Source organism: Giraffa tippelskirchi, chromosome 6 (genome assembly GCF_054371585.1).
Source record: "Giraffa tippelskirchi isolate mGirTip1 chromosome 6, T2T-mGirTip1v1.2.pri, whole genome shotgun sequence".
Classification (NCBI taxonomy): Eukaryota; Metazoa; Chordata; class Mammalia; order Artiodactyla; family Giraffidae; genus Giraffa; species Giraffa tippelskirchi.
In genome coordinates this window covers 63,022,912-63,037,754 of record NC_137280.1, presented here as the reverse complement: position 1 = coordinate 63,037,754, position 14,843 = coordinate 63,022,912, and the positions used below count along the sequence as shown (strand labels likewise).

At 37.6% G+C, this 14,843-nt stretch overlaps 1 long non-coding RNA gene and 1 pseudogene across 2 annotated transcripts in view; both read left to right on the top strand.

Moving 5' to 3' along the window:
- LOC145511222 (uncharacterized) overlaps positions 1 to 14,843 on the top strand; it is a 257,499-nt gene that overhangs the window by 220,419 nt on the left and 22,237 nt on the right. The window lies entirely within an intron of this gene.
- Positions 6,538 to 6,679, top strand: LOC145511869 (U2 spliceosomal RNA; annotated as a pseudogene).

Below are 14,843 nucleotides of genomic sequence, written 5' to 3'. Positions count from 1 at the left end.
CAACTTAACTTTTCTTCACAGCACTTATTAAGTCTTGAAACATGCAATTTTATACCTGTTTACTCATTGTTGTGTCTCCTTCAGGGCAGGATAAACTTTATCAAGTCAAGAACTTTGTCTTTCTTAATCTCTGTTATAGCCCTAGTACCTCAAAGGGGACTGGCATACAACAGGCACTTGATGAATATAAAATAAAATGTTTTTTTTTTTAACTTTTGTGTGTGTGTGTGTGTGTGGGAGAGGAGGAAGAAAAGGAAGACCTGTGGGCAGAGCCTCTCTACTGTCCAACCCATGGATTAGGAAATTAAGGTCTTTCATCACTTCATGCAACAACTCACTGACGTGTACACACAAGTTGAAGATAATGAGATGTGGCTTCAGGATACAAGATGTCTATAATTTAGTGGGGAGGAAAGGCAAAGTTCTTAACAATCAGTCTAGATAGGCCAAACAAATGCTGAAGATTGAGCTATAGAACTGGGCCAAAGTAGGGCCAGTGCCTAGGGCAGAAGTGGCCAGGGAAGACTGCATGGGGAAGGGGAAGGACTGAGGATCAGTCATTCTTCCTTCCATTAACTTCTGCCTCTCCCTCAGTTGTACCCTATTCACTTGCTCTTCCATGAAAACATCTTTGCTCTCTGTCATTCTCAAAGCACTGGCCTTGGTGTGCCAACTAAGTTCAATTCTCCTTTATTAAAGTACATATTCTCCCTACCTTACAAATCTAACATTCACTTCACATCGACCTTCCTCAGGAAGCCCACCTTAATGAATTCCTCCTTTAACTGTATTTCTACAGTTAAAAGCTGTTCACTATACTTGGTACTTATAGGCTCTGTACATTGAATTGCCTAGAGAGATAGACATACAACTAATTATAACACAGGAAGCATTAAGCTTTATAACAAAAGCACTAGGGGAACAAAGGAGAAGGAATGACCTATTTTCCAAAGAAGCAACACTGAGGCTAAGATTTGAAGGATTAACAGGATTTCACCTGCCAAGAAGTGCCATAAGGACAGAGAAAACAATAAGGAACACAGATATGAAAATGTATTACAAAGCATGAGTTATTCAGAGAAGCTGATCTATAGCATTTGGAGTGCTGGGAGATTGGATTAGAGATATATTTTGGAGGTTGATTGGGAAAATCTTTGGATGCCTCACCAAGGAGTTTAAACTTTGTACTATATACACATGGGAGCTATGTTTAAGAGAGAAATGTGGTATAATCAATTCTGGTTTTAGACAAATAACTCTGCAGGAGAAAAGCAGGGTAGGGAGAGATTAGAAGCACATTCATCACCCTAGGGATGGTAACTTTTACAACATTTTTAAATGATTGTCCAAAATGCTCTGATGTAAAAATCAAAAAGCTATTTTAAGGAGTGGAATTTTAGATGACTGTAATCTTTAGGTTGGTTTTCTTATCTCTTAAGACCAGCATTATTTTAGTTTCGCTATTGTTTTGAGGGATTGTTTTCAACACTTTTAAGTCTGTTAAAATATTTGCCAATTATGTCCAACATTGAATTGTATGCTTGTGGGGCTATAAATTCCTGGAATTATTACAGTAATAAGGATGCAATGGTATAGAAGAAGGAAGGAAAGAACACAATACTATTTCAAAGTTTCCTACACACCAAATGTTTTAAAAATACTTTATTTTATTTTTTATGAAGACATGGTGAAGAAGGCATTATTATTTCCATCTTACAGAAATTGAAACAAAGAGTTTAAGGAAACTGTCCAATATCTCACAGTTACAAAATGACAGGGATGCGATTCTAGATCATGCTTTGGCTCCCAAGCCCATTTATTTCCATGTTACTGTTTTCCATTAAATAAACATGAATCAAGAGTTTACTATGTCTCCTTCATGAGTACTGGACTTTAGGAACATACTGTAAGTTGGTTTTTCTTTATTTTCAACATTCCACCTCCTCATGCCCTCCAAAAAAAACAAAAACAGATTCTCTACTCTTGTCAGCCATACTCTGTGTTTGAGGAAGCTAAACTTTACAGGTTATATCACCCACATTCCTTTACTCTCTGATTACCAGTGGGGTCCTGCCACCATAGGCAGCAGTTCTGACAACAGGAAAATTCATTTCCCACACCTACTCCCTCTCTGTTTTGTAGTGCTTTTTCCATCTCTGACCTCCTCTTGCCTCTTCTACCCTAGAGGATGTATCGGCTCCCTAGCATTGACAGCCCTAAGGTGCTTCTCTATTCCCTCCCTTTACCCTTGCTCATAACTCAGTAAACTCATAATTAAACTTCTCCATCAACCCTTTGATGTTGCTATTGCTTTCATTCTGGGGCCCTAACTGATTCCATAATCTCACAGTAGACCATAAGCTGCATGAAAACAGGGACAATGATTGTCTTGCTAATTGATTTATTCTCAAGGATAACTAGTTCTCAAAAGGACTGTGGTTGTATACAGCCTGACAACCTGATAAAAATAGGTCCTATTGTTTAAATTTCATGTTGAGATATCAACTATTTGCCTACCTTGCTCCACCCCCAGGGTTTTTCAAATATATTTTGTCCAGGTGTGTTTTTGTCCAGATTGTTCTTGCAGCACCTTCTTTTCACAGAACACTTAATATTCCAACATATAGAAAAATTTTACTTACCTGGAGTAGTTGGAAGATGAAACATTCTGATTAAGTAAATGTGAAGAGCATGGTTGGGGCTAGTTCAATTTCTGTCACATTATCCCAATTTCAATTGGGGTATGTCCTTCAAACTTTCTGAGCCTCTGCGTTTGTATAGCTGGAATAGTATAATACTAATATGTCATCATTTCCATCTACTCTTGTGAAAATGGGAAGGTTCTTCTCTTACATAGACTTCAGGTAATTTTCCCATGAGCCTCAGGACTGCAAATAGACCAAGTTTCTTTGAGCCAATATATGTCCCACAAACTTTCTGAGCCTCTGCGTTTGTATAGCTGGAATAGTATAATACTAATATGTCATCATTTCCATCTACTCTTGTGAAAATGGGAAGGTTCTTCTCTTACATAGACTTCAGGTAATTTTCCCATGAGCCTCAGGACTGCAAATAGACCAAGTTTCTTTGAGCCAATATATGTCCCACACCAACTGTGTGTTCTCAAGTATTTGTCAGCTTCAACTCTCCAAGACAAGAAGTCCCAGCCATATGTTCTGAGCTGTTAGGTCTTGATTGAGCAATGCAGACAGATGGGCCCACTGGAAAGATGCCGAGATGCTGGCAGAACCAGCTCCTGAGACTTGGGTGCTTTCTTTGAGAAATGAGAATTTTCTGGATGGTAGTAACAGTGATGGCAGTAGGGATAGTGTTGAGGGAAACCAGTCTTGTTAAAAGTTGGCTCTCACCCATGTAAAACTATGCAAAAGCCTGCATCCTACAACACAGTCTTGAAACTTGAAACTTCATGGAAAGGAGTTGTGAGCATTTGAGATTATAAGTGTTTGTGGCTGTAGAAGGAAGCTTTGCCAAGTCTAGTTGATTCATTTTTAAAATATTTAAAAATAGGACTTGTTTATAAAAATATATCTTATGGGGAAGCTCAATATAATGTAATCTCTTTATTTTGACTTTGTTTATTGTTGTTATTGTTGTTTAGTCACTAAGTTTTGTCTGACTTTTTTGTGACTGCATGGACCGTAGCTGGCCAGGCTTCTCTGTCCATGGGATTTCCCAGGCAAGAATACTGGAGTGGGTTGCCATTTCCTTCTCAGGGGATCTTTCCAACCCAGGGATCTAACCTGTGTCTCCTGCATTGCAGGCAGATTCTTTACCACTGAGCCACCTTGTAAACTTATATATATATATATATATATATATATATATATATATATATATGCCTGACTATATATAAATATAACAGTATAATTATAATTTATAATTGGCTAATCATCAAACAAAAGAATCTGGAAATACTTGGTGATCAGTTAATAATAATAATAATAAAAGATAATACTTGTGAATCATTTATGGTATGTCTAGTAATGTTCTAAGCTATGAGTCCCTAAACTACAGCTGTAAGCCAAATCTAGCTTTGCACCTGTTTTTGTAAAGAAAATTGTATTGTAACACAGCCACAAACATTTGTTTATCTATTGTCTGTGACTATATTCCCTGCTATAAGAGTGGGATTGAGTAATTGTGACAGAGTCAGTGTCCTGCAAAACCAAGAATAGTTACTATCTGGCCCTTTACAGAGAAAATTTGCTGACCTCTAAGTACCAACCTAAGCACCTCACATATTTTATCTTGTTTATGCCTTTCCTCACCTTAAGAAGTACAGTAGCACCCCGCACACCCTGCCCGCCTTAGCTGCAGTTTCAATTGCCATGGTTTCACATACCTAAGATCAACCATGGTTCAAAAATATTAAATAAAAAATTTCATAAGTAAACAACTTGTAAGTTTTAAATCACATGCCTTCCTGAGTAATGCAATGAAATCTCAAGCTGTCTCACTGTCCCACCTGGAATGTGAATTATCTCTTGGTCCAGCATATCCACACTGCATTCACTACCTGCGTGTCAACACTTAGCAAGCTGTTTTGGTTATCAGACCAACTGTTTCAGCATTGCAGCACTTATGTTCAAGTAACCCTTATTTTGCTTAATAATGGCTTCCAAATGCAAGAGTAGTTATGCTGGGAATTTAGGTATTCCATTACTGTGCCTCATTTATAAATTAGTCTTTATCATATGTATGTATGTATAGGAAAAACATGGTGTATATATAGGACTTGGTGCTATCTGAGGTTTCAGGCATACCCTGGGGATCTTGGAACATAACCCCATGCATGGGGGTTTGCTAATGTATGTAGTATATTTATCTTCATCTTAGAGATGAGAAAACTGAGAAATGGGGAAGTTAATTAGCCTAAAATCCCACAAGAGATTCAGTCTCTGAGAGTCTAAATCTAGCACCCATGTGGTTTTGCCCTTTTTTCGGGCTTATTTTCACTTATTATAACCCACAGAGCCTAGGAATTAGTGAAGAATTAGAAATGATTCTCTATTCTGTTCTATTAATACCCAGACTGCCAGCTCCTGAGAGCATCAAGAGCCTTTAGTTATAACTGGCATGGCCCAAATTGACTCTTCTCTGAGTCCCTCCTCCTTTCAACTCCTCCTTCCTCCTCAGCTATGCCCCTGACTCCCAAACTCCTTTCTCCATCTTCCCCTACTCCTAGGTGCTCTGCCACATTACTTATTCTTCTGGTCTCACAAGTCTTTCTGTTTCATTAGGTTTTTTTCCCACTTGACTATAGCTGAGAGGGTTTGAGTTATATGTAGGTAGAGAAGAAAAGTGAATTCCTTTGCAGAGTCAAACATCCATAAGGCAAAAGAACACTTACAGGATTTCCACCCCCCATGCTATTTGATATTAATATTATTAAGCTAAAAGAGTTTTCATTTCTCTTCTATAGTTTGAATTGTAGTACAAAAGGCCTCCTTCCTTTTTTCTAATTTACTTTATGTGGGGCTTCCCGGGTAGTGCTAGCGGTAAAGAATCTGCCTACCAGTGCAGGAGATGCAAGAGACGTGGGTTAGATCCTTGGATCAGGAAGATCACCTGGAGTAGGAAATCCAGGTAATGGAGTAGTATGGAGTAGTAATGGAGTAGGCAACCCACTTCAGTATTCTTGCCCAGAAAATTCCATGGGCAGAGGAGCCAGGCAGGCTAATGTCCATGAGGCCCCAGTGAGTCGGTCATGACCGAGTGACCGAGCACATACCCACTGGCTAACAAAAGAAGTGGGGTGGTTTTGGAAACCAGGTAAGTGAGACTAGAGAAACTTCTTATCTTGTGATAACATGAAATAAATATGGACCTTTCAATTTGAGGGTTGGGGAACAGGAATTGAGCCTGAAATACTCAGACTCCCTTCTCATGACTGAAGCAATTGTCCAGAATGTTGGTACCAAAGAATATAGTTTTAAAAGCAACCACTGGGAATTCTTGTGATAGAACGTACATAAAGCTACTAGTTTTGGTGATGTTGTTCAAGATTTTACAGTTACTAAAATGAAGACGATGGTAACGATAATGATTGTCCTTGGAAGTCCCATGTCATGAAAGGTCCCATTACAGCTCCTCAGGGGAGCTTCCTTCCTCTAGGAAGAGGGGTTTCTAAAGGAGGTAAAAGCAATTGTTGCAGTAGACTCTTAACTGGTTACTACAGAGGCTTTTCTCTGTGGATCTCCACAGGACACTGCAGATGGAGTGATCATTCTAACGGGTGATAAGATCAAGACAGCTCCACCAGCCCCCATCTCATTAGTACCAGGGCAGAAAAGAATGGTTCTTCTGTTGCATGAACTGCAAAGCCCTTTTAATAATGCACATCATTTTATCAATACTCATGTGAATTAAATATTTTCATGACCCTGATGAAACTGGAACACTTGACTGAAATTAAAAAAAAAAAAAAAACCAATTAAACAAGGGTCACTAAAGGTAGGGGGAAATGAAGAAATTACTTTATAGCCTGAAAGATCTATGTTCTAAGGAGTTTTCTACTTTACTTCTCAGCCTTTTGGCTAAGATCAAGTGGAGTATCTGTTCTAAGTAGTTTTCTGCTGCATGGAGTATCCAAAGTTTGCCCACTCAAAGTACCTGTACCCCCTTTATTCTCAAAAGCATTTTAAGTTAAAAACTTCATTAAAATCCATTTCTATAAAAATGCGTATATATTATAATATAAAGCAGTGCTGGAAGAATGTATGTCCTGAATGTCAAAAAGATTGGCTAGTGTAGTGGGGAGTAGGGTATCACAGTTCAGTGTTGGTTTCTCTGCAAATGGATAGTATTTGTATGGTGAGAAGAAAAAAGTCTTTGAAAAAGCTATGCCCTGGATGGAAAAGGAAAAGAAGGGCTATATTGTTGGTTTTCATTTGTTTTGTCCTGGTTTGCTTGAAATGTGTGATTATCCTTGAAAGTCTAAGAGTTTCTCTTCTGTACAGGGTAGTAAAGCCAATAATTCCAAGGTGTTCTGAGTATTAAAAAATGGCAGGCATTAAACTATCTCCTTCTACTTCCTCCATGGTATTTTTCATATATTTTAGGTACTTTTCTCCCTTCAGGAGGAACAATGACTTGGCCATCTTACCGAATGTGCTTTTATTGCAGAAAAGCTTATATAATACCCTACACTTTATACATAAGGATATCCCCAATGTTGGAGGAACATGGTTCTATGTGAAATTATTCTTTCATTATTGAAAGATATGGGTGGGAACTCATGTTGTTGGACTATCATTTCTCATATTTGGCTAAAATTTGCTTCTTTGTTCTTTTTACCCTCTTGATCCTTGTCCTGCCATTTACTACACAGAAAAACACTGGGTGTGCTCTCTCTTTTACTCCTTGTTTTATATTAATCAGTTGTAGATTTAGATATATGGATGAAGCTCACAAAGACTATAGCATTTTAACCCTAGCAATTTTAGCTTGAATGTCACCTGAAAATGTCACCTGAGCTAAAGGACTGTCCTTCCTCTGCTACCTTTGTCTAGCATGCAGTGATTGAGAATATTGTATTAGAGAATTCATAAAATCCTAATACACAAAAACAAAAGAGAAATGTCATTTTCTTTAAATCCTATCACTGTCAATGAAAAAGAGTCTCAAGGCTTTATATCTTGAATTCCTTTTGATATAATGTCATCACTTACCTCCATCCATGCTTTATCTTTTTTCATGCATTTATTCATTCAATAAATATTTATCAGCCACATATGTCAGGTGCAAGACAGAGTGCTAGGTGCTTTGGGGTGTGAAACAATAAATCAGACATGGGAGTCTAACACCTACATTAAAAAATAAAAAAATCAAACATCCACTTACTTGGTATATATGGAACCAGTATAGAGACAATTGATTTTTGTTCTTGTTATTTGATTTGTCGTTTGTTGACTCCACCTAACTCCTTGATGCTATGTAGACAGCTAGTAAAGGTGCAATTCCTGGAAGAATTTTCTCTAGGACAGAACTCAAAGAGGATGGATGACACACTAGTTATTTAAAGACACTTAAGAAGAAGATCTCTCTTGCTCCTGAAAAGGTTTCTGGCTATTGTTCAGTAAGAATTAGTGATTCTTCCTCAGAACTGGTTTTAATTTTAATTTGTCCCTGATCTAAAATGAGCTTAGAGAATACAGGGGAAATAGTTTTTATAGAAGCTTCCAAGCCCAGTAAAAAAAAAAATATATATATATATATATACATATACATATATATATATATATATATAGAAGCACAGTCAGATGGGAAAAGGAGAGAAGAAAGGGTGGAAAAGAAGATGAATTTTATTTTTTATATTAATTTTACAAGGAGTATCCCATGTTTTATTGCTCACATACCACGATGATAGATGATCTTTAAAATCCATCGGTGGTAAGATTGATACTGAACTGATCATGAAAGATACTCACGGAAACAACACATCTCTTTTTAAATTTTAGGAAATAGCCTCTATAATATCTAGTGGCAAACACTTTGAGGTCAATGTACAATATATAATATGAGATTTACCTCTAATTCATTTTAAAGAGAGATCACCTTTGATCCAGGGGTGAGGTACTGAAGGAGAATTCCCACCATTGCCTTCTAAGAGCCACTTACTTTGCTTTCTTTTACAGTTATGAGCCAGTTACATTTGCTCTTCTCCATAACAAAAGATTGTTTCCCCAGTCCTGGCTATATCTACACTTTATCCATTCCCACATAGACAATTGGATGCCAATCCCCCCAATTAAAGTCCTGGAATGGAATGGAAGAGTCAGTGAAGGAAACATTGTATCTACTGTAAGAAAATCCACAATATTCATGAAATTTAGGTGAATTTATTCTTATGTATATAGAATAGTCATTCTTTTTAGATGTCTGATGGCATTAGCACACACATGGTGCTAAGATAAGGACTGGTCACTAGAGGAAAGAGGAAGTATGAAGTACAGTAGAGAATTTTCCTTGTTTGGCCTCCTCCTTTTCCTTAAGGACATATGCCAGGTTCCAAGGGAAGCAGAGACTAAGAAGCAAAAATAAGTGTTTTCATAAGACACTACAGACCCCGAGGTGGGACTTCTTTGTACTGTATGCCTGTGGTCACCAGAAATTGATTTGAGAGAAACCCCTTCAGCACTTCTTGAATTTGTGGGTAGGTGTTATACACAGGAGTGGAAAATTGAGCCTCTGAATTCACCCAGACTTGGGTCTGAATTAAAGCTCCTGGTTGCCACTTTATGGCTGTGTCATGAGTACATGTTACTCCTCCTCCATCTTGTCCTCATAAAAAGTGGGCTCATAGTCACAGGTCATAGACGGTTGTGAGGATTATGTCTGTGGGGTAGAATGTTTTCTTTCTTTTTTTCTTATCTTCATATATGTGATGACAAAAATGATTTCACCTCAAGTGTTAGCTCTTTTTTTTTTTTTTTAACAACTAGTTCTTCTGAAACTTTTAGTTTGGAACCAAAATGCAAACTGATGTGAAGGAAATTGAATGATTTATAGTACACTGACTCCCAGCATTATGAATGAATTTTATTCCAAAGGTTCATTTGTATGTAAGTCATCTACCACATTACAGGCACTGAACAGATGCTAATTGCTGTGGGCCTTCCAGTTCTAAAAGGCATCTGGCATTTTAGCAGCTCCTAATGCAACTTTGTCCATTCTCCTGCTGCCCATGAAGACAGTGAGTAAAGCAAAGGCTCACCTCTACTGAAATTAAAACTTGGGTTTTAGAAGGATTCTTAATAATTTTCCACCCAGTGGAATATATTGCCACAAAAAATTGAAAAAAACAAAAAACCAACCCTTATACCTATTCTTTAGCAAATAGTTTTATTCATGTTCAAAGTATTGTTTCAAAGAAACTGGAAGAAAATTCTTCCATCTCAGACTGTCCTCCTGATGAAGACACTTAGATCTCCATCAAATTAAAACTAAGCAATTAATTCACAGGTACTGATTTTTTCCTTCAAATAATCATTTCTTCTCCTCCATCTATGTCTTCTACTAGTGAAGAATACAATAAGGCAGATTTGTCAGGATTTGAGGAAGAGAACTTGTGAGGTATCCTCGATGGTAAGCAGTGAAAGCAAATACAAAAAAAAGATATATGTAGAAGCATTGCATTTTTGGAGATTAGACAGAACATGTCATGTATGCTATAGAGATAGAAAGGTTTCTAGCTTAATAAAATAGATTTCCTTTTACCTGGATATCTTTTAGAAACTAGGAAATGGGTTGGGAGCCTTGCCCATCACTCCATTGTAGACTGTAAACGGGAGCCCAGCCTTAGACAAAAAGCAGCAGTTAACAGAGATTCTCACATTATTGGCAAACACCAAGTCTGGAGACACCTTACTTCATCGAAAGCTGATTTAAGTGAATTAAGAAAATATTGTGCATATACAAACTACAGAAAAAGAAAGGGAACTATAAGAAGTACAAAAATATCATGCTTTTTAAAATGACATACTGTAATTGAAAAAAAAATTTGAAAACTAAATATTCAATACACTGAGAAAAGGAAAAAGTCACACAGGAAAAGTAGGCTGAAATAAAAAAGTAGCAGAATGGGATGAAAATGAAGTCAGGTAACCTACAAAAAAGCAAAAATACCAAAATTATAGTAGCAGAATTACAGACCATATTGAAGGCAGATGGAGGCAGAAAAGATGAGAATGTGGAAAATCAAATTAAAATGGTGGAGGAAAATCTGAGAAAACAAAGACATGAAAATAGGGCAAGATGGCCACACAAGACTGGGAAAGAGAGAATCACCTGCCAGTGTCTGGGTAATTGCTATACCTGAAAAGGAAATTGAAAAATGCAACTAAATCAACGATGGCGTATTTAAGAGAAGAGATATCTCTGAGCAAATGACCTGAGGATGCAAATAGAAAGAGTTCAGTGTATGCTAAGCAAAATCAGAGTCATATGTGTAGACATATCTTGACAGAAACACGAATTTCAAGTTTAAAGAAAAACATTATATAAACATCTAGACAGACAGAAAAGTTTCTTCCTACAAGAACAGAGAGAGAATAGCTTCTTTTTAACAACACAATATTTCTCTTATAATAGGACACTGATCTATAAAATATAAGCCATATGCTACTAAGAAAATTTGATCATGATTAAAAGTCCAGGTTCTAGAGATTTAGTGAAATTAAATGCTATACAAAAGGGGATTCATGAGTCAAATGCTTATTTCACCCTAAAGCAATATATATGCCTAAAGGAAATCTGTATGTATTCCTGTTTTGATATTACGACACATGCAAATAATTTTAGAATACACCCTAGGGCCCCTCATGCTGCTAAGCTGTACCATACTTAACTTTAATTAAAATCTCATTTTTCTTCCTCCCTCATCTGTGTTTCAAAGATGACTTTGTTATGTCTTTTTATGAACCCAAATAATCTTGACCATCTCCTTGCATAAACAGAAAGCAAAGGTCTCTCTTAAGAGTTCCCTAGGGACTCTTTCACTGAGGTTCAGTAAATGGCTTCAGTAAATTTGGAGACCATGAATGTCTCCAAGATGTTTATTGTCTTTCCTTATGTTCACAACCCTTAAAGAGAGTGTGTTGAATCCTGTCTACTTACTCTTCACAGCTCCCACTTTTCCCTAAATCAGGTGAATGTACACTTTTTGACTCATCATCAAAATATACTGGCTCAATTTATGGTTTGTTTTCTCCATCTCCTAGTTTATCGGGGGACAACACTTTAACTAAACTCCACTAATAGCCTCAATGAATAGCTTGCACTATACCAAGGTTGATGAGAGAGTCTCTTTAGAGTCCTGGCTTTCAGTGTGGTTTCATCCAACTACAGACTGTTTTCTTTGGGAGAGAGTATGGTGTTCAGATTCCTTCCCCTGTATGATGTTGTGAGCTGAAGACAGCCTTCCCTTGGATTAATGCACTGCAGTAGGAGGAAAAAAATAATTAGCTGCACAGCATATGTCCTTAATGGTTTGATAAAGGACCACAAGGGGCATCATGAAGAAGATGAGTGTGGAAAGGATTCCTTTTTATTAAGCTTAGCAGGAGAAGAGGTTTAAGATACTCATTTCCATAGATAAACAAACAAGCCGAAGGAAAGAAACATCTGCTGGGAAGGGATCCTCCAACATGTAGCAGATGTGTTTCAATAACAAAGCATATCCTGGAAGCATTTTAGGATTTAATTATTTAGCTATTTTATTGAACTGTGGAGCAAGGGGGTGGGCATGGATTGAGGAAGAAGCATATTGTAAATTTACTGAGCCTGGAAATTCAATTCCGAATGTAGTTTAAGCCTCCACATGCTGAAGTTTCTTTCAGAACATATGCTAACTGCTTTTTGATACACAGACTCCAACTGCAGTCACCCATTCTACATGCATGGTGGCAATCACTCTGAATTCTCCTCTCCTCTTCATCATCCCCATACCCTTATCTCTCCCTTGCATTTTTGCCACAACTTCCCATCTCCTTTCACTGCCTTAGGTTTTACCCTGTTCAAAACTATTGTCCACTGCCCACTCTTTCTAAAATGCAAATCTGATTATTGGATCTGTAAAACAAAAAGGGAGCAATGTGGCATGAGAGCTTAGGAAGGATTAATCCAAAGCAAAAGAAAATTGATCAGGAGCAGGAGGAAGGAGGAGAATAAAATAACAGCAGTGGAAACTGTCTGTAAAGTACCAAAAGTTTCAGCCAGAACAGTTCTTAATCCTGTACAATATACACAGCCAGACTCCAGCTCTCCTGGGCAATACTTTCTCCTAGAAATGATACAGGTTTTATAGGGGAATGTCAGTAAAGAAGATGCCAGTCTGTGTGCAGTTTTTTGAAAGGCTAGACAAGTGAAGGAAAAGCAGTCTTATCACAACTGCCCAACAGAGGTGAGAGCAACCTCATCCACCTGAATTTCTTCTTGTGGTCTTCCTTTTCCATAGTATAGAAGTCCAAGAATTTCAGTGTGATATACCAGAACTCCCAGTTTTCTCTTTAGACTCTTCTTCTAAACTCCTACTGTGTACTTTGCACTCTGGCAAGTATTTGCATTTCTCCAGATATCTATCATCTCTATGATTTTACCTGTCTTCTCTCTTCTTAAGATTCCGTATAATTTCTTGACTAGATAGTAAATTCCTACCAATCCTCTAAAAGTTAATTTTGATCTCTTTTCCTCTGTGAAGACTTTCCTGCTCACCTTCACACTAACTCTTTGTCAGGGATAGCCCCCACAATCAACTTTCATGAAGTCTGGTACTTCAGTCTATGTTTAGCAGTTATCAATTCAAATGGAATTCTCCAGGCAAGAATACTTGGAGTGGCTTGCTATGCCCTACTCCAGGGAATCTTCCTGACACAGGGATTGAACCTGGCTCTCCTGCATTGCAGGCAGATTCTTTACCACCAAGGAAGCCCACAAAAACAGAATATAAATTTTTGAGGTATAATGTGCTCAGTAATGTGCATTGATTGAATGAGTGGCCTGGTCAGGATTGCAAAGTCCAGTGTAAACTGAATTATATGTATGCGGTAAGATGAGGAGGTGAGGCAATGTGGAGACATACCTTCCCGTAACTTAGAGAAAAAGTGTGACCCAGAAACAATGTTGGCTGGGGACTAGGACAGTGGCACAAATTGACTACCGCTTTTATTTTATTTTTGTTTTGCAGTCAATACTTTAGTTATGATGCTTTTAATTTCAAGTACCAGAAAATTCATCTTATCTAAATTAAGCAAAATATCCAGAGTTACTCTAGTTTTAAAGAGCCCTTAATCAGGGACTCATGGTAAAAGATTAGAATTCAGTTCCTCGCATCTCTTGGTTGTGTTTTCTTTCATGTTGGTTTTATGCCCAACCTCCCTGCAGAAGCCCGAGGCAGTTCCAGGTATACAGCAACCTACTATTGGCCAGTCCAGGAGAGGAGAGAGCCCTCTTCTCATCTGGAAGTGCCACATTAGGTTTATTGCTCTGACAACACCAGGATCCCCCTACCCATAGGTAAAGCAAGATACCATTGCCATATACATATATTACCAGGTGAATATATACATACATATCTGTGTGTGTATAATTATCATGTGTTTTAAGATTTTTATTTTACACAAGTTCACAGAAAGAACTCTGGACTGCTTTAATAAAACATGTCATTAGTTTTATTTTTTCTTCTAAGAAATCTCTTCACTTCTCACGTCTTCTATTTCCTCATCTTTTGAACCTAGAAATCTTCAGCATCCCTTCCTACTCTACAGTTCTCTGGAATGACATTATGATTCTAGGGCAAAGGCAAGTCTAATCCCAAGTGAACTGAGAGACAGGTAACTCTTGAGACAGACTGAATCACACACTTATGTTTTTGGCTCATTGTGGCAGATTTTATATTTTCAGAGCCCTAAGAACAAAATTGAAATAACAGCAACCATAGATCAGAGCTTATTATGTGCCAGCCTCGGTAATGAGCTCTTCATATGTTATTTCATTTGTCCTCACTCAACTCAATGAGAAAAGCATCATTACCCCCATTTTATAGATAAGGAAACTATCACTTTTATCAGTCACTCAGCTAACATTAATTGAATGCTTACTACATGCCAGATCTTATTCTAGGTACTGAGAAAATAGGGATGAACAAGACAGTGTAGGTCAGCCCTCACAGAATTTATATTCTCTGAAACTGAAGCTATTAGGAGTTTGCCCAGCTCTGGTTCATTCACCACTCAAGGGCAAGTCCAGCTTCTAGAGTGATGTAGAAGTCTATGGGATGCTGTTAGCTCTTCATGGCTCTAACTCTGTGATCTTGCAGAACAGTA